An 18,522-nucleotide genomic window follows, 5' to 3' on the forward strand; every position below is an offset into this window, starting at 1 on the left:
GAGAAAAATCTCGCCCAAGCCTCGAGCAATTTCTCTTCATCTCCCCGATCAAAATTATAAACTCTCTGCAAAGCGACATGTTGAGCACTAGCGAGAAAGTATTTCCGAAAGAAAACAGACAAGCAATTCTTTTGGACTTTTAATAGAACTAGGTGGCAAACTATTATACCAAGTTTTAGCGTCATCCTTTAATGAGAATGGAAAGATTTTAGCAACAAAGTAAGTACGCTTCTTAACATCATCGGAAAACAAGCTACTCAAAGTAGATAACTCAGTCATGTGTTCAACAGCACTTTCTTTTTCAGTACCACAAAAAGGTATTTTCTCAACAATAGCTATATGAGATAGATCAAGAGAAAAATCATAATCTTTATCCTTAATGTTTATAGGAGATGTGGCAAATTTAGGATCAGGAGACAGTTTATATCTAACAGTATGTTTTGCAAGCAACTTTTTAATTTTTCTTGCATCAGTAGTAGCATGGCATTTTTCAATAAAATCATCATCAAGTTCCACATAATCTTCATCAAGATCATCACTATAGTATTCAAGTTCAGGTGAATTAACAGGTGTAGCAACATCAGGAGTTTCAGCATTTTCAATTTGTCTAGACCTAGCAATTTTAGCATCTAAAAAAGTTCCCAATGAACCACTATCATCAAGCACAGCAGACATATTATCAGTATTATGAGAGTTTTCAGATTCAGCAGAAGTACCAGCATTTGAAGCATGTGGTGGTGAAACAAGTTTATCAATCACAGATGGTGAATCAAGAGAGCAGAGGTACTCAGAGTTGTACCTTTTCTTGTAGTGGATGGTAATATGGCGACCTTAGTATCGCGAGTTTTACCCATGATGGAGAATTTGCAGCGAATAATATCAATCCAAGTGAACTTCCAAATAAAGCTATGTTCCCCGGCAACGGCGCCAGAAAATAGTCTTGATGACCCACAAGTATAGGGGATCGCAACAGTCTTCGAGGGAAGTAAAACCCAATTTATTGATTCGACACAAGGGGAGACAAAGAATACTTGAAAGCCTTAACAAGCGGAGTTGTCAATTCAGCTGCACCTGGAAACAGATTTGCTCGCAAGAGTTTATCGGTAGTAACGAGTTTTATAGCAAGTAGCGATAGTGAAATAATGACAGCGGAGTAACGGAAACAGCGGTAGTGATTTTAGTAAACGAGCAGGATTAAAATACTGTAGGCACGGGGACGGATGACGGGCGTTGCATGGATGAGAGAAACTCATGTAACAATCATAGCAGGGCATTTGCAAATAATAATAAAACGGTATCCAAGTACTAACCAATCAATAGGCATGTGTTCCAATTATAGTCGTACGTGCTCGCAATGAGAAACTTGCACAACATCTTTTGTCCTACCAGCCGGTGGCAGCCGGGCCTCAAGGGAAACTACTCGGATATTAAGGTACTCCTTTTAATAGAGTACCGGAGCAAAGCATTAACACTCCGTGAACACATGTGATCCTCACGTCGCTACCATTCCCTCCGGTTGTCCCGATTTCGTCACTTCGGGGCCATTGGTTCCGGACAACGACATGTGTATACAACTTGCAGGTAAGATCATAAACAACGAATATCATGATGAAATAATAACATGTTCAGATCTGAGATCATGGCACTCGGGCCCTAGTGACAAGCATTAATCATAACAAGTTGCAACAATATCATAAAAGTACCATCTACGGACACTAGGCACTATGCCCTAACAATCTTATGCTATTACATGACCAATCTCATCCAATCCCTACCATCCCCTTCGGCCTACAGCGGGGGAATTACTCACACATGGATGGGGGAAACATGGCTGGTTGATGGAGAGGCGTTGGCGGTGATGGCGGTGATGATCTCCTCCAATTCCCCATCCCGGCGGAGTGCCAGAACGGAGACTTCTGGCTCCCGAGACGGAGTTTCGCGATGTGGCGGCGGTCTGGAGGGTTTCTGGCGACTTCGACTTCTCTCCGTGCGTTTTTAGGTCGAGGCGAATAAGTAGTCCGAAGGGGGGCGTCGGAGGCTGGCCGAGGGGGCCACACCACATGGCCGCGTGGGCCCCCCCTGGGCCGCGCCGCCATGTGGTGTGGGGCCCTCGGGGCTCCACTTCAATTGTCCTTCTGGCTCCGTCATTATTCTGGGAAAATAGGCCCTTTCGTCAAAATCCCGAGGTTTTTCCTGAAAGTTGGATTTCTGCACAAAAACGAGACACCAGAACAGTTCTGCTGAAAACAGCGTTAGTCCGCGTTAGTTGCATCCAAAATACACAAATTAGAGGCAAAACAATAGCAAAAGTGTTCGGGAAAGTAGATACGTTTTGGACGTATCACCAACCACCGAAAGTCTTCATGTGTTCTCCATCAATCCAATCTTCATGTTGCTCCGGGTATTTAGAGCGTAAGATATCCTTGTGTTCCTCTTTGTACGGAGCCACCAAGATGGAATTATGTAGAACTGTGTAGTGTGCTTGAGTGAAAGAATGTCCGTCCATACACGTTGTTGATTTCTTTCCTAGCGTGCCTTTTCCACGCAGTCTCCCCTAATAGCGCGATTCAGGAACACCGATTGGCTTAAGGTCAGGAATAAAGTCAACACAAAACTCAATGACCTCCTCTGTTCCATAGCCCTTGGAGATGCTTCCTTCTGGCCTAGCACGGTTATGAACGTACTTCTTTAAGACTCCCATGAATCTCTCAAAGGGGAACATGTTGTGTAGAAATACGGGACCAAGAACGCCAATCTCTTCGACCGGGTGAACTAGGAGATGTGTCATAATATTGAAGAAGGATGGTGGGAACACCAACTCGAAGCTGACTAGACATTGGACCACATCCTTCAGTAAATTTTGTAGAGTAAGTGGATTGATCACCTTCTGAGAAATTGCATTGAGGAACGCACATAGCTTCACAATGGGTACTCGAACATTTTCCGGCAGAAGCCCCCTCAATGCAACCGGAAGTAATTGTGTCATAATCACGTGGCAGTCATGAGACTTTAGGTTTTGAAACTTTTTCTCCGACATGTTTATTATTCCCTTTATATTCAACGAGAAGCCAGACGGGACCTTGATGCTACTCAGGACTTCAAAAAATATCTCCTTCTCCTCTTTGGTAAGAGCATAGCTGGCGGGACCTTGATACTTCTCCGGATTCGGGTTGTTTCCTTCGTGGATACTTTGTTGGTCCTGCCGTGCATCCGGTGTATCTTTTTTCTTCCCATACACGCCCAAGAAGTTTAGCAGGTTCACGCAAAGATTTTTCATCACGTGCATCACGTCAATTGCAGAGTGAAACTCTAAGAATTACCAGTAGGGCAGCTCCCAAAATATCGACTTCTTCTTCCACATGGGTACGTGTCCATCAACATCATGCGGAACAGATTGTCCGCCGGGACCCTTTCCAAAGATCACTTTTAAATCCTTGACCATATCATATATAACTTCCATAGTAGGGCGGGTAGGCTTCGTTCGGTTATCTGCCTCATCTCCGAAATGCTTTCCTCTCTTTCTTACGTGATGTTGTTTTGGAAGAAATCGATGATGCCCCAGGTACACATTCTTGTTTCCCAAATAATTACTTGTCGGTCTCACCTAAACAAGTGTGTGCATGCATTGTATCCCTTGTTTGACCGCCCGAAATGTTACCAAGAGCAGGCCAATCATTGATGGTTACAAATAACAACGCTCGTAGGTTAAATTCCTTTTGTTCGTGCTCATCCCAAACAGGTACACCTTCGTCACGCCACAACTCTAAAAGTTCTTCAACCAATGGCCTCAGGTACACATCAATGTCGTTGGCGGGTTGCTTCGGGCCCTGGATGAGCACTGACATCATAATGAACTTACGCTTCATGCACAACCAAGGAGGAAGGTTATAGATACATATAGTCACTGGCCAGGTGCTATGACTGGAGCTCTGCTCCCCGAAAGGATTAAAGCCATCTGTACTTAGACCAAATCTCAAGTTCCTTGCGTCATCTGAAAATGACTTGAACTCTCTGTCGATTTTTCTCCACTACGACCCGTCAGCGGGGTGTCTCAGCATCACATCTTTCTTACGGTCCTCTTTGTGCCATCGCAACAACTTGGCATGCTCTTTGTTCCGGAACAAACGTTTCAACCGTGGTATTATAGGAGCATACCACATCACCTTCGCAGGAACCCTCTTCCCGGGGGTGGACTCGCCCTCAACATTGCCGGGGTCATCTCGCCCGATCTTATACCTCAATGCACTACATACCGGGCATGCATTCGAATTCTCGTACTCCCCGCGGTAGAGGATGCAGTCATTGATGCATGCATGTATCTTCTGCACCTCTAATCCTAGAGGGCAGACAACCTTCTTTGCTTCGTACGTGCTAGAGGGCAATATGTTCTCCCCTGGAAGCATCTTCTTTATTATTTTCAGCAACTTTAAAAATCCCTTGTCAGAAGTACCATTCTCTGCCTTCCACTGCAGCAATTCCAGCGTGGTACCCAGCTTTTTCTGACCATTTTCGCAATTTGGGTACAACAGTTTGTTGTGATCCTCTAACATTTTCTCCAACTTCAACCTCTCCTTTTCATTTCCGCGGTTCATCTTCGCATCAAGAATGGCCCGACCCAAATCATCATCCGGGTCATCAAAAATCGGCTCATCGAAAATGGGCTCTTCTTCGACTTCGTCTTCCCCCATTCTACTATCACCGTCTTCAGTGAATAAGGGATAGTTGTCACTATCCTCTTATTCTTCGTTGTCTTCCAATATAACCCCTCTTTCTTCGTGCTTGGTCCAGCAATTATAGTTGGGCATGAAATCGTTCTCCAGCAGGTGGACGTGAAGGGTCTTTGAGGTAGAGTAATCCTTCATATTCTTACAGGAACTACATGGACAATACATGAAACCATTCGATCGCCTGTTTGCCTCAGCCACGTTGAGAAAATAATGCATGCCATTAATGAAGTCGGGATGGCACCGGTCACCGTACATCCATTGTCGACTCATCTGCATTTCATATGTATATCAAAAATCATTAAGTACACAACATCGTGGATATATGAGTGACCAACTTAATTAATATTCAAGTTCATCACATAAAACTAATTTTTTTATAAAAAAAGAAGAGGCTCCCCGAGGTGGTACCGTGCCGGCTAGGGGACGACGCTGGCAATCGACGGCGGTGAGGACGGGGATGATACTAATTAAAACCTACAAAACATACCATAATTTCAGCTCAAATTGCATATAAAAAAAATAAAATCCCTAACTTAGGCATTTCATCGAACACCTTCCTAGCACTAGAAAAATAGTACGAGTTAAAACTACCAAAGAAATGAGCTAAATTAGGAACGACGGAAGGAAGGATGATATTGCTAACCCTTGGATAGATGTATGCCGTTAATCTTGTTAAAATGGTGGAGAAAAATGAAGATTATTGGAGTGTGAGAGGTGCAAAATATTTGGAAATGTGAGAGAGGATGAGAAGGAGAATGAGATGCAGGGGGCTCGGGTGGGGCTGCGCGCGCTGATATAGGCACAGACCCTTTAGTACCGGTTCCTTAGATGAACCGGTACTAAAGGTGCAGCCCTGGCCCCACCTCCGCCTGGAAACTGGGCAGGAACCCTTTCATAGCGGTTCGTAACACGAACCGGTATAAAAGGGCCTTAACGGACCGGTATAGATGTCCCACGCATGGAACCGGTACTAATGCCCCCTTTAGTATCGGTTCGTAAGGGAACCGGTACTAAAGGCTTAGATGGATGCCCATTTTTCTACTAGTGCGAGACTTTGCTCGATCCGGCCACGCTCTAGATTGAGAAGGTAGTGAGCCACCTACGAGTTGTGGAGGAAAGGTTGGAGGGAGATCACAGAGGCAGCTCCGACGACCAGCTCCTTCTCACTGAGGAGCAGTGGGAGGCGAGGAAAAGGCAGCCGCGTGGCGGCGGCTGATGACCCACAAGTATAGGGGGTGTATCGTAGTACTTTCGATAAATAAGAGTGTCGAACCCAACGAGGAGCAGAAGGTGTTGACAGGCAGTTTCGATGAAGGATTCACTGTAAATGCTCACAGACAAGTATTCATGGGGTTTTGATATAGCAGATGAAATAAGTACAAGTAAGTAAAGTGCGAGAGAAATAATTGCAGCGAGTGGCCCAATCCTTTTTAGCACAAAGGACAAGCCGGTTTGTTTACTTATAATGACCAAACGTTCTCGAGGACACACTTGGATTTTAGTATAGTGCTTTCGCTACATACGAGCTGATTAATCTTCATTGTTTTGATAAGTGTTGTGTGGGTGAACCTATGCTAATGTACCGCCCTTCCTAGGACTAATACATACTTGTGATTATACCCCTTGCAAGCATCCGCAACTACAAGAAAGTAATTAAGATAAATCTAACCACAGCCTTAAACTGCGAGATCCTGCGATCCCTCCTCGCATCGATATACCAACGGGGGTTTAGGTTTCGTCACTCCGGCAACCCCGCAATTGGCAAACGAGTACAAGATGCATTCCCCTAGTCCCATAAATGGTGAAGTGTCGTGTAGTCGACGTTCACACGACACCACTAGAAGAATGACACCACAACTTAAATATCATAACATTGAATATTACTCAACCATAATTCACTACTAACATTTAGACTTCACCCATGTCCTCAAGAACTAAACGAACTACTCACGAGACATCATATGGAACATGATCAGAGGTGATATGATAATGAATAACAATCTGAACATGAACCTTGGTTCAATGGTTTCACTCAATAGCATCAATAACAAGTAGAAATCAGTACCGGGAGAGTTTCCCCTATCAAACAATCAAGATCAAACCCAAATTGCTACAGCGGTGATGATGTCCAGCGGTGGAGATGGCGGTGATGATGGTGGAGATGATGATGATGGTGATGGAGATGATGTCCAGCTCGATGGCGGTGACGATGGCGTCGATTTCCCCCTCCGGGAGGGAATTTCCCCGGCGGATTCCTGCCCGCCGGAGAGCTCTTTTTCTCTGGTGTTCTCCGCCCCGCAGAGGCGGCTGTAACCCTTCGTGAGGATTCCTCTGTGGCTTAGGTCTTCGGGACGAAGGGTTTCGCGAAGAAAAGGAGGCGAAAGGGGCTGTGGGGGCCCCACACCACATGGTGGCGCGGCCGAGCCATGGGCCGCGCCGCCCTATGGTGTGGGCCCACCTTGGGTCCAGCTGGCTCCCCCTTCGGCTTCCTTCGTCATCCGGAAAAATAGGATTTTTGGTGAAATTTCCTTCCACGAGTTGATCTTCCGAAATATTGCATCCTGACGGTGCTTTTTCCAGCAGAATCCTGGCTCCGGTGCGCGATCTCCAAATAATCATGAAACATGCAAAATAGATGAAATAACATAAGTATTGTGTCCCAATATGAAATATATCAATGAATAACAGCAAATTTTGACATAAAATAGTGATGCAAATTGGACGTATCAACCCCCCCAAGCTTAGACTTCGCTTGTCCCCAAGCGAAACTGAACTCGGTAAACAGGACCACATGTTTATGGAGTGAAGAGTCGATAAACAAAATACGGACAAGAAGCATCATATTCATTCACACAAGACATTATAATAAACAACTTCCTCATATAACTCAACTTGAAACAAGTATAAGGTAATCACAAATAAAGGTGCATAAGAAATCATAATTGGTGATGGCAAACTTTGTTCTTGGTCAGAGAACAGTTAACAGATTGTACTTTATCTATTGAGCAGCGCTCTCATATTAAAGCTTATGGTAAACTTGCATACTCAATCATATTAATCATTGATGACTTTCAAAGCTATATTCATTCAGGTAAAACTTGTACTAAACAAGAAAGAGTAAAGACATGACGGAGCAAATCACAATATAATAGTTTGATCACAACAACTCAAATGCTTGCTTGAGATGGAGCGAAATAGGTTTACTGACTCAACATAAAGTAAAAGACAGGCCCTTCGCAGAGGGAAGCGGGGATTAAATCATGTGCTAGAGCTTTTTCAGTTTTGAAATCATATAAAGAGAATAAAAGTAAAGTTTTGAGAGGTGTTTGTCGTTGTCAACGACTGGTAGCGGGTACTCTAACCCCCTTGCCAAACGAGACCTCCAAAGAGCGGCTCCCATGAAGGACGTTATCTCTACCGGCAAGGTAGATCATCCCTCTTCTCTTTTGTTTACACATGTACTTTAGTTTATTTAAGGATGACACTCCCCCAACCTTTGCTTACACAAGCCATGGCTAACCGAATCCTCGGGTGCCTTCCAACAATCTCATACCATGGAGGAGTGTCTATTGCAAAATTAAGTTGCTTAACGATGAATCGGGGCAAAACATGTGAAGAGAATTATTAATGAAAGTTGATTAATTGGGGCTGGGAACCCCGTTGCCGCTCTTATTGCAAAATTATAGGATAAGTGGACGAAGCCACTAGTCCATTAATGGAGGCTGCCTAACAAGACTGAAAGATAAAACACCACATACTTCCTCATGAGCTATAAAACATTGACACAAATAAGAAGTAATAAACTTTGAATTGTTTAAAGGTAGCACATGAAGTATTTACTTGGAATGGCAGAAATTACCATGCATTAGGTAGGTATGGTGGACACAAATGACATAGGTTTGGGTTTAGGTTTGGATGCACGAGAAGTATTCCCTCTCAGTACAGATCTTTGGCTAGCAAGGTTAATTAGCAAGCATAGGAGTTGAGGGAAACAAACAAATATACATGTGATAGAAACAATCATGCATCTTACTTGTAAGCACAAACAGTTTTAACTTTAGAATACTAAGCTAAGAACTGATAAGAAAGACAATAACATCTTCTACGTGTATTTCCTCTATTCTTCTTGAACTCAAAGTGTTGTTGCTATTGACCATTGCTAAGTTTGCCAAAACCAAATAGATTTACTCAATGCTCCCAATGTGGTACCAATACTAAAATCAAGATCAATCATATAGTAGAGATTGCAAACTAAAATAAGGTGTGCAATATGTAAATGATAAGACTTCTCATTAATATTCCATAACGATAACTCACACCAAGGGATACATAGACAAACTAAAGGTGAGATACTTCCACACTGCAACCCATCTTATACGATAACTTCCCTACTCATGATATGACACTACTTGATAGTAAAAAGTAAAAAAGTAGTGATAATGTGATACCGCGGCACTCCCCCAAGCTTGGAACAAACCAAGGGGATGCCAATACCGATGATGGATTACTCCTTTGGCGATGGTGGTGATGAATTCGTCACAAGCTTCTCCACAAGCTCCTGAAGCTCGTCAATCTTGTACATGAGGTTGCGGATCATCTCCGAATTGTGCTCGACGCGATTAAGAAGTATGTCCGACGGCGAGTCCCAATTCTTGGAGTTATTTCCCCAACCTTCAGCTTCAGGCTTCGTCCTTCTTGCAGTGTTAGAACGATCTATATCCCAATTGCTAGGCAATGCTGCCTTGGGAGTCCTTTCAATTTGATTATTGTAGATTAGATTGCGGAAGGGATGGTGAATGCCTGAAGAAGATGTCGTTGGAGCTAGGTAATGACGTGGAAATCCTCCTCCGGTCCTAATCCGTGCGCTCTTCTTTGCGTTGAACGGGTTTGACACCAATCCGATGCTTGCAATGGTGGTGCGCAGGCACTCTTGCGGAACTTCTTCGACTTCCTCTTCATCCTCCTTTACTTCTTCCTTGACGCTCTTGTCCTCTTCTTTCCACTCACGATCTTGATTATCTTCATCCGGAAGCTCCTTGCCCTTGTTCTTGGAGACCATGGTGCTTCTAAACTGAAAACAGATCCTGGCAGAAACAGCTCGAAACAAAACACGTCGAGAAAACGATATACGGACCTCCAGGGGTCCGGGGGATTATATAATAAAAAAATCGAAACAAACGGAAAGTACCAGGTCGAACCAGAGTCGGAAAGGGGCGACGAGGCGGTTCCCTCTTAGGTCGGCGCGGGCCCAGGCCAGGCCGCGCCGGCCTATGGTGACACGCCCTCGTGCGTCTTTTCCACTCCGTTTCGATCTCGTAATTTTTCATATTTTCCAAAAACAGCAAAAATATTGTTCGGAAAGTAAATTGCGAACTTTTCATTACCAGTACTGTTACCTATTCAAAGTCGAGTTCTGGCGGACTGTCAATTTGTCCTTTGATGAAAGCCTCCGGTGTTTCCACTTGAATAATATCAACATCAACATTATAAGAATCACCTGAGATATAATGCTTGAGTCTTTGTCCATTCACCACTTGCGTAACATTGCCTTGGAGAGAGCTAATTTTAATTGCTCCTGAACGATACACCTCCTCAACAACATATGGTCCTTCCCATTTCGAGAGTAATTTCCTCGCAAAGAGTCCGAGACGAGACCGATACAATAGGACTTTATCCCCAATATTAAACTCTCTTTTGATGATCCTTCTATCATGCCATTTCTTAACTTTTTCTTTAAAGAGTTCAGCATTTTCATAAGCTTCACTTCTCCATTCATCTAGAGAACTTAATTGTAGCAACCTCTTATTACCGGCAAGTTTAGGATCTTTATTTAATTCTATAACAGCCCAATAAGCTTTGTGTTCTAGTTCTAGAGGTAAATGACAAGCTTTTCCGTAAACCATTTTATAGGGTGACATTCCCATGGGATTTTTATAAGCAGTTCTATAAGCCCATAGTGCTTCTTTCAATTTACTAGCCCAATTCTTTCTAGATTTATTAACGGTCTTTCCCAAAATAGATTTAATCTCCCTATTTGATAATTCTACTTGACCACTAGTTTGAGGGTGATAAGCGGAAGCAATTCTATGATTAATACCATACCTAGCAAGAGTTTTTCTAAAACCTCCATGAATAAAATGAGAACCTCCATCGGTCATAATATATCTAGGTAATCCAAATCTAGGAAAAATAATATCTAAAAGCATTTTTAAAGAGGTCTCACCGTCAACACTTTTTGTAGGTATGGCTTCCACCCATTTAGTAACATAATCAACAACAACAAGTATATGAGTGTTACCTTCTGAAGAGGGAAAAGGTCCCATGAAGTCAAATCCCCAACAATCAAACGGTTCAATAACAAGAGTATAATTCATAGGCATTTCATTGCGTCTGGAGATATTACCAACCCTTTGACATTCATCACAAGATAAAATAAACTTCCTTGCATCTTTGAATAGAGTTGGCCAATAAAAACCTGATTGAAGAACCTTTTGCGCGGTTCTATCTCCGGCGTGATGTCCTCCATAAGCACTACCATGACATTTACTCAATATCTCTTGTTGTTCATATTCGGGAACACACCTTCGCAGAATACCATCCACTCCTTCTTTATATAAGTGTGGGTCATCCCAGAAATAATGCCTCAAGTCATAAAAGAATTTCCTCCTCTGCCGAGCTGAAAAGGTTGGAGGCAAGTACTTGGAAACAATAAAGTTAGCATAATCAGCATACCAAGAACTGTCTCGCGAGCTCACCTTTATTACAGCCAATTGTTCATTTGGAAAACTATCATTAACAGGAACAGGATCATAAGCAATATTTTCCAATCTAGACAAATTATCAGCAACGGGATTATCAGCACCTTTCCTATCTACAATATGTAAATCAAATTCTTGCAAAAGAAGTACCCATCTAATAAGCCTCGGCTTAGCATCTTTCTTTGTCATAAGGTATCTAATTGCAGCATGATCAGTATGAATCGTAACTTTTGAATCAACAATATAAGATCTAAATTTATCACAAGCAAAGACTACAGACTAACAATTCTTTTTTAGTAGTAGCATAATTTCTTTGAGCAGCATCAAGAGTTTTACTAGCATAATGAATAACATTTAATTTTTTATCTACTCGCTGTCCAAGAACAGCGCCTACGACAAAATCACTAGCATCACACATAATTTCAAAAGGTAAATTCCAATCGGGAGGTTCAACTATAGGAGCAGCTTGTTAAGGCTTTCTTTAGAGTTTCAAAAGCTTCCTTACAATCATCATCAAAAACAAAAGGTACATCTTTTTGAAGAAGATTAGTAAGAGGCTTTGAAATCTTGGAGAAATCTTTAATAAATCTCCTATAAAACCCAAGCATGACCAAGAACACTACGAATACCTTTAACATCCCTTGGATAGGGCATCTTCTCAATGGCTTCAACTTAAGCTCTATCAACTTCAATACCTCTCTCAGAAATTTTATGTCCCAATACAATTCCTTCATTAACCATAAAGTGGCATTTCTCCCAATTAAGAACAAGGTTAGTTTCTTCACATCTCTGTAAAACTTTATCAAGGTTTCGCAAGCAACTATCAAAAGAATTCCCGTAGACAGAAAAATCATCCATGAATACTTCCACAATACTCTCACAAAAGCCATGAAAAATAGCAGACATGCATCTTTGAAAAGTAGCAGGAGCATTACATAAACCAAAAGGCATACGCCTATAAGCATAAGTTCCATAGGGACAAGTAAAGGTGGTTTTCTCTTGATCTTTGGTTTTAACAGCAATTTGCGAAAACCCAGAATAACCATCAAGAAAGCAAAAATGAGTATTTTTAGATAACCTTTCTAGCATTTGATCAATAAATGGTAAAGGGTAATGATCTTTTTTAGTAACCTTATTAACTTTTCGATAATCAATGCACATTCTATACCCTACAACTACTCTTTGAGGTATGAGCTCATCATTATCATTAGGCACAACAGTCATTCCTCCTTTCTTAGGAACGCAATGCACAGGACTAACCCATCTACTATCAGCAATAGGATATATAATACCAGCTTCAAGAAGTCGTAATACCTCATTTCTTACCACATCCTTAGTCTTAGGAATTAGACGACGCTGAGGTTCAACAACAGGCTTCGCATCATCTTCCATATTAATGGCGTGTTGGCAAATAGAGGGAGAAATCCCCTTCAAGTCATCAAGAGTATAGCCAATAGCACCTCGGTGTTTCTTCAATATTTGCAATAATCTTTCTTCTTCAAACTCGTAAGCTTAGAACTAATAATAACAGGATATATTTTCTTATCATCAATATGAGCATATTTAAGATTATCGAGCAAAGGCTTTAAATCAAAAACAGGATCTTCCTTTGGTGGCGGTGTTGTACCCAAATCTTCCACCGGTAAATCATGCTTGAGAATAGGTTGGCGAAGAAAAATCTCCTCAAGCTCATCTCTTTCTTTCCTAAAAACTTCACTCTCGCTATTCTCCAAATGTTGCTGCAAAGGATTGTTAGGAACAAGAACAATACATGCACAATGCTCCATTTTAAAATCATTACTAGGCAAATCAGCTTTATAAGGAGTTTTGGTAAATTTAGAGAAGTTAAACTCATAAGATTCACCAGCAAATTTAGTCAACATTTTCTCTTTCTTCCAATCTATAATAGCTCCACAAGTATTTAGAAAAGGTCTACCAAAAATGATAGGACAATAATCACTAGCAGCAGAACCAAGTACCAAAAAGTCAGCAGAATATTTAATCTTACCACATAGAACTTCCACATCTCGAACAATACCAATTGGAGAAATAGTTTCTCTATTAGCCAGCTGAATAACCACATCAATATCTTCAAGTTCACAAGAATCAGTTTCGTGCATAATCTCCATGTAAAGCACATAAGGTATATCACTAACACTTGCACCAATATCACATAAACCATAATAGCAATGATCACCAATTATAACAGATAGCATAGGAACACTAGCTTGTTTGGGTTTATTAGGATGTGAAACAGTATTAGAAGCATCTTCACAGAAAATAATATGACCATCCTCCACATTTTCAGTTACAAGATCTTTAACTATTGCAACAGCAGGTTCAACTTTTATTTGTTCTTCAGGTTCTATAGGTTTCTTTTCACTTTTATGAACCGCACTATTTATAACAGAGTACTCCTTCATTTTAGCAGGAAAAGGAGTTTTTTCAATATAAGCTGTAGGAATAACATGATCAGCAGTTTCAACTACAACACATTTATTAATAGATGAATCAATTTTATCTTTATACGGTTCATGATACTTGTCAAAATTCTTCTTAGGCAATTCATAATGAGAGGCAAAAGCTTTATAAAGATTTGCAGCAACTTGAGAATCAAGACCATATGTAGCACTCATATTACGAAATTCATCAGTATCCATAAAAGCTTCAATGCATTTATAATCATAAATTATACCCGATTCTCTATCCTTGTCGTTCTCCCAACCTTCGAGTATTTTCTTGGATCCGATCAAGAAGGTCCCTTTTAAACTCTTCTTTATTGCGCGTAAATGATCCGGAACAAGAAGTATCCAGCAAGGTCTTGTCTTGAAAAGAAAGTCTTGCATAGAAATTATCAATAATAACATTACCAGGAAGCTCATGAATGGGGCATTTGAGCATTAAAGACTTCAATCTCCCCCAAGCTTGGGCAATACTCTCTCCATCATGAGGCCAGAAATTATATATGCGGTTCCGATCTTTGTGAATTTCACTTGGAGGATAAAATGTGGAATAAAATAAAGGCACAATGTCCTCCCAATCAAGAGAATCACCATTCTTCAGCAATTTATACCAATGCGCCGCTTTACCAGACAGCGATATAGAGAATAGTTTCTTTCTAACTTCATTCATAGCAATACCCGCACATTTGAATAACCCGCATAATTCATGCAAAAACAGTAAATGATCACCGGGATGGACAGTTCCATCCCCTTCATAGCGGTTATCCATAACATGTTCAATAATTTTCATAGGTATTTTATATGGTATTACTTCCTCACCTAGCGCCTCATCCACTACCGTTGCAGTAGTAGTAGATTTCCCAAATAGAAATTGAAGAGAAGATCTCTCCATAATGACTTATAGCAGCGAGCAGAAATAAAATCAGCACAAACAGTAAAGGTTTTCCTTACCAATTCCACTTACCAATAACGCTTCACTCCCCGGCAACGGCGCCAGAAAATAGTCTTGATGACCCACAAGTATAGGGGGTGTATCGTAGTACTTTCTATAAATAAGAGTGTCAAACCCAACGAGGAGCAGAAGGTGTTGACAGGCAGTTTCGATGAAGGATTCACTGTAAATGCTCACAGACAAGTATTCAGGGGGTTTTGATATGGTAGATGAAATAAGTACAAGTAAGTAAAGTGCGAGAGAAATAATTGCAGCGAGTGGCCCAATCCTTTTTAGCACAAAGGACAAGCCGGTTTGTTTACTTATAATGACCAAACGTTCTCGAGGACACACGGGATTTTAGTCTAGTGCTTTCGCTACATACGGACTGATTAATCTTCATTGTTTTGATAAGTGTTGTGTGGGTGAACCTATGCTAAGGTACCGCCCTTCCTAGGACTAATACATACTTGTGATTATACCCCTTGCAAGCATCCGCAACTACAAGAAAGTAATTAAGATAAATCTAACCACAGCCTTAAACTATGAGATCCTGCGATCCCTCCTGCATCGATATACCAACGGGGGTTTAGGTTTCTGTCACTCCGGCAACCCCGCAATTGGCAAACGAGTACAAGATGCATTCCCCTAGGACCATAAATGGTGAAGTGTCATGTAGTCGACGTTCACACGACACCACTAGAAGAATGACACCACAACTTAAATATCATAACATTGAATATTACTCAACCATAATTCACTACTAACATTTAGACTTCACCCATGTCCTCAAGAACTAAACGAACTACTCACGAGACATCATATGGAACATGATCAGAGGTGATATGATAATGAATAACAATCTGAACATAAACCTTGGTTCAATGGTTTCACTCAATAGCATCAATAACAAGTAGAAATCGAGTACCGGAGAGTTTCCCCTATCAAACAATCAAGATCAAACCCAAATTGCTACAGCGGTGACGATGTCCAGCGGTGGAGATGGCGGTGATGATGGTGGAGATGATGATGATGGTGATGGAGATGATGTCCAGCTCGATGGCGGTGACGATGGCGTCGATTTCCCCCTCCGGGAGGGAATTTCCCCGGCGGATTCCTGCCCACCGGAGAGCTCTTTTTTCTTTGGTGTTCTCCGCCCCGCAGAGGCGGCTGTAACCCTTCGTGAGGATTCCTCTGTGGCTTAGGTCTTCGGGACGAAGGGTTTCGCGAAGAAAAGGAGGCGAAAGGGGCTGTGGGGGCCCCACACCACATGGTGGCGCGGCCAGGCCATGGGCCGCGCCGCCCTATGGTGTGGGCCCACCTTGGGTCCAGCTGGCTCCCCCTTCGGCTTCCTTCGTCATCCGGAAAAATAGGATTTTTGGTGAAATTTCCTTCCACGGTTGATCTTCCGAAATATTGCATCCCGACGGTGCTTTTTCCAGCGAGAATCCCGGCTCCGGTGCGCGATCTCCAAATAATCATGAAACATGCAAAATAGATGAAATAACATAAGTATTGTGTCCCAGTATGAAATATATCAATGAATAACAGCAAATTATGATATAAAATAGTGATGCAAATTGGACGTATCAGCGGCTCGGACAGGAAGAGCGATGAGCGATGGGCCATGAGAACGTAAGAAGGGAGGCCAACCACATCGGGCCCCATCACCGCACGGTATCAGCAACAACACTAACAAGAACCATTGTCGCTACTGCAGGAAAAGGGGCACTCGGCCCGTGAATGTGACAAGAAATAGCGTGACAAAACGACCAAGGCATTTGCGACTCCAGCAACCGCGAATTTGGTGCAAGATGAGGAGGACGAGGGCCCTAGTCTAATGATGGCATGCACCAGGGAGGTGATCGAGCACTCCATGGACGCGATTGCACTCGCGGTGCACATCATCGTCGCACGCACGTACTAGCTGAAAATTCTTCCACAACAAGGAACGCACCATCATCACCCCTGCTCATTATAGCGAGCACGACGATGTGGTGAGGTTCCTCGACACTGACGCCACGAACCACATGAAGGGATTGGTGGACCCCTTTGTTGACCTGGAACACTCCATCACCGGCAAGGTTCACTTTGTGGGCAGGCCGGTGATGGAAATTCAGGACCGTGGAACGGTCATGTTCATCATCGACAGGGAGATCCCTGCACGGTCATGGAGCTTTTCTTCATCCCAGCGCTCAATGGCAGCATCGTGAGCCTTGGCCAACTCGACGAGAGCTGGTACGCCATCAACATTTGCCGCAACACTCTCGCAATCCATCATCATTGTTGATGGCTCCTGCTCAAGGTAAGTGAGATCCCGCGTAGTCATCGCCGCCACTGCAGATCGTGCATCCCCGCCCGCTGCTCCCTCGCCATGCCTCCCTAGCGCCGTGATCGATGCTCCTACCTCGTCGAATGCTGCTGCCTAGATCACGTGGGTGTCGAATCGACCGCTCCAACATCTTGATCGGCCACGACAACCGCCCAGCTCCCACTCGTCCATGTGGTCGCGACCAGAAGCTGCGCGGTCAAGCGCAAGAGGCAGGAAAGCCATGTCATCAATGTGGGAGCTCCGGCTGCTGCTCCCACTCTGGCTCCCACTCCAAACACGGCCCTGGTGGGGAAGGTCCATCCATGCGTGCAGCTGGGAATAAACTGGCGACGAAGAAACATGGGACGAAGAAGCCAACCAAGAAGGGTTGTTTGGAGCCTCCGGCGATGATAGAGGAGGATCTGACTACGACAACCGCTCCAGCAAACACCAAGCACTCCTGCCACCGACGGCGACACCGCCCGCGAAGTGTTCGACTGAAACCACTCCCATAAGCAAACATGATAAACACCAGAAGGCCACGGTGTTAGCTCTTTACAAATGTAAACAAGATTATTGACTCTAGTGCAAGTGGGAGACTATTGGAGATATGCTCAAGCGGCAATAATAAAACTGTTTATTGTTATATCTCAGTGTTCATGATAAATGTTTACATCCCATGCTACAATTGTATTAACCGGAAACATTAATACTTGTGTGTTTTGTAAACATAAAAGAATCCCTAGTAAGCCTCTTGTTAAACTAGCTTATTGATTAGTAGATGATCATAGTTTCCTGATCATGAACATTGGATGTTATTAATAACAAGATCATATCATTAGGTGAATGATGTGATGGACATACACCCATAGTAAGCGTAGCATATGATCAAGTCATTAAGTTCGTTGTGCTTCAAGCTTTAAGATACATAGTAACCTAATCCTTCGACCATGAGATCATGTTAATCACCTATACCGGATGGATGCTTTGATGACATCAAACACTACTTCGTAAATGGGTAGTTATAAAGGTGGCATTAAGTGTTCGGAAAGTATAGGTTGAAGCACGTGGATCAATAGTCGGATTTGTCCATCCAAATGACTGATAGATATACTCTGGGCCCTCTCAGTGAAATGACATCCAACTAGCTTGCAAGCATGTGACTGGATCACAAGGGATATCATATCACGATACGAGTAAAGAGTACTTATCGGTAACAAGGTTGAACTAGGTATAGAGATACCGACGAGCAAACTTCGGATAAGTAAAATATCGCGAGACAAAGGGAATCGGTATCGTATGTAAATGGTTCTTTCGATCACGAAGTCATCGT

This window comes from Lolium rigidum, chromosome 1 (genome assembly GCF_022539505.1).
Source record: "Lolium rigidum isolate FL_2022 chromosome 1, APGP_CSIRO_Lrig_0.1, whole genome shotgun sequence".
Classification (NCBI taxonomy): domain Eukaryota; kingdom Viridiplantae; phylum Streptophyta; class Magnoliopsida; order Poales; family Poaceae; genus Lolium; species Lolium rigidum.